The sequence below is a fragment of the Oryctolagus cuniculus genome, chromosome 7, assembly GCF_051225735.1.
Source record: "Oryctolagus cuniculus isolate XC-2025 breed Fujian yellow rabbit chromosome 7, ASM5122573v1, whole genome shotgun sequence".
NCBI lineage: Eukaryota > Metazoa > Chordata > Mammalia > Lagomorpha > Leporidae > Oryctolagus > Oryctolagus cuniculus.
The window spans coordinates 42,727,173-42,729,770 of NC_142873.1; the positions used below are offsets into that span (position 1 = coordinate 42,727,173).

General features: G+C 50.6%; 1 long non-coding RNA gene across 1 annotated transcript; it reads right to left on the reverse strand.

The window, feature by feature from the left end:
• Positions 1-323: 323 nt before the first annotated feature.
• On the reverse strand, positions 324-1,417 carry LOC149125486 (uncharacterized). The gene is made up of 3 exons (XR_016211422.1): positions 1,231-1,417; positions 560-671; positions 324-463 (listed from the first exon to the last, which is right to left on the reverse strand). It is a non-coding gene; the product is annotated as an uncharacterized LOC149125486 (long non-coding RNA).
• Between the last annotated feature and the right edge of the window lie 1,181 nt (positions 1,418-2,598).

The following is a 2,598-nucleotide window of genomic DNA, read 5'->3' on the forward strand; positions in this document are numbered from 1 at the left end:
CCAGCTCCCTGCTAATGCACCTGGGAAAGCAGCAGAAGATGGTCCAACTCCTTGGTCCCCGGAACCCATGTGGGAGACCCAGAAGAAGCTCCTAGCTTCAGTCTGGCCCAGCCCTGGCTGTTTCGGCCATCTGGGGAGTGAACCAGCAGATGGGAGACTCACTCTCACTCTCTCTCTCTCTCTCTCTCTCTCTCTCTCTCTGCCTCTCCTTCTCTCCCTCCCTGTAACTCTGAGTTTCAAATAATCAAATATTTTTATTTAAAAAGGAATAATTTCCTTCAAACAAGGGAAAAGGTAACAAGAGAGTGGCCAGTTTTTTTTTTTTCTTTGTTTTCTTGGCATTTGGCTACAGCATTCTCCAGTCAGCTTGGTTGACACTTGTGTCTGAGTTGCCTGGGGCATGATGCTTTGCTGGGGCAGGAAGTGTGATAAACCAGCCACACCTGTATGGTTAGAGGTTCACCTGCAGAGGGTGAGGAAATGATAGGGTTTTATTACCGTGGGAAGTTAACCACAAAGGTGCTTTGGCTTTATAGTCTAGAAAGTTGGCCAGTCTTACGTCGTGAGCCATGTGATGTCGGCGAGCCTTTTCTTGCAGACTACATGAACCCCTGCTTCCCGCTGGCTCCTGGGAGCGGCTCTCTCTTCTGAGTTCCCTCATAAGAAGTTCCCTAAATCAAACTCCGATGTGAGTTAACAAGGAACTCCCCTCTAAGGAAGGCAACACACTAGCACCCGTTGCTTCTCCCTTCCAGCAGCTCCACTGGGGGAATAAAACACTGTGTAATTCCCGCAGAGGCCAAACCCGCTCCACGGAGGACCGTTTTGCAGCTCCGGCCCGCTGCAGCCTGGGCACCCGGAGGCAGTGGGCTTTCTCGCCAGGACTCCGCTACAGCGCCCTCTGGCGGTCAAGGACACCCAGGCTGGTCGCGCCCGCCTCTTCCGGGCTCAGTCCGGTTAACGTTAGCACGGAAGCTGGAGGCACCGACCTTTGTGCTTCTCCTTAACCGAGGCAAGAAGCCAGTCAACGGCTTTTCCCTGTGGTGTGTGCTGCGCACTCAGAAAATGTCTAGGGGACAAATAAGTAAAATAGAAGTCTCCCAATTTCTTCAAGCTTAACAAACGGTATGGCGTAGTGGTTAAGCTCCACCGGCTCCGGGATCTCAGTGTCTGGGCATACATCTCGGTCCTGCTACCCACGAGCTGCATAACACTCGGCAACCTACCTACCTCCTTTGCTTGATCGTTCTCATCTGAAGACGAGGGCAACACCAACAATGACAGCGACATCAGCAATCAGAACAGGAGCAGGTGTTCCCCAAGCGCCTGCATCCCACCGCTAGGGTTAGAGTCCTGGCTCCTGACTCCAGCTTCCTGCTGATGCGGACCCTAGAGAGCAGCAGATGCTTAACGATTAAATGATAGTGGCTGGTGCTGTGACACAGCGGGTAAAGCCGCTGGCTGCAGTGCTGGCATCCCATATGGGCGCCAGTTCGAGTCCTGGCTGCTCCACTTCTGATCCAGCTCTCTGCTTATGGCCTGGGAAGGCAGTGGAAGATGGCCCAAGTGCTTGGGACCCTGCACCCACCTGGGAGACCTGGAAGAAGCTCTTGGCTTCGGATCGGCACAGCTCTGGCTGTCGCAGCTATTTGGAGAATGAACCAGCAGGTGGAAGACCTTTCTCTCTGTCTCTGTCTCTCTGTGTCTGTAACTCTGCCTCTCAAATTTAAAAAAAAGAGAGAGAGAGAAATCTTTAAACAAAATAAAGCCATAAAAATGCCAGGATAACATAGAATAGTATTTTATTTGAGAGGCAGAGAGAGAGAGAGAGAGAGAGAGTTCTCATCCAAAGGTTCATTCCCCAAAGGCCTGCAACAGCTGGGGCTGGGCAGAAGCTGACGCCAAGAGCTGGAAACTCCATCCAGATCTCCCACATGGGTGGACAGATCCCAGTTCCTTAAGCCATCATCCCTGCTTCCCAGGGTGCACATTAGCAGAGAGCTGAGTCAGGAGCCAGAGGCAGATACAGAACCCTGGGGGCTTTGATGTGGGCACTGAATGCCAGCCCAAATGCCCACCCCAAGATATTACCTTTTTTTAAATATTTACTTTATTTGAAAGGTAGAGTTACAAAGTGGTGGTGGGGATCTTCCATCTGCTGGTTCACACCCCAAATGGTGGCAACAGTCAGGGCTGGGCCAGGCTGAAATCAGGAGCCAGGAGCATCTTTCTGGTCTCCTATATTGGTGCAGGGACCCAAGCACTTGGACCATCATCCATGCTTTCCCAGGCGCATTAGCAGGGGGCTGGACTGGAAGTGGAGCAGCCGGGACTCGAACCCATGCCCGTATAGGATGCTGACCTTGTAGATGGCAACTTAACCCATTATGCCACAGCACCAATCCCAACCAAGAATATTGTCTTAAATCAGAAGGATTTTATTGCTTTTATGTTCACAACGATACAATCGTACACTCAGTTGTAGAATATTTAACAAACATAAAAACATTTAAAAGAAAACTCCCTTAATCCTAACACACAGAGAAAACACCTTTCAATAATTTTTTGTCTCCCCTCCAGGTCTTACAAGGCATTTGT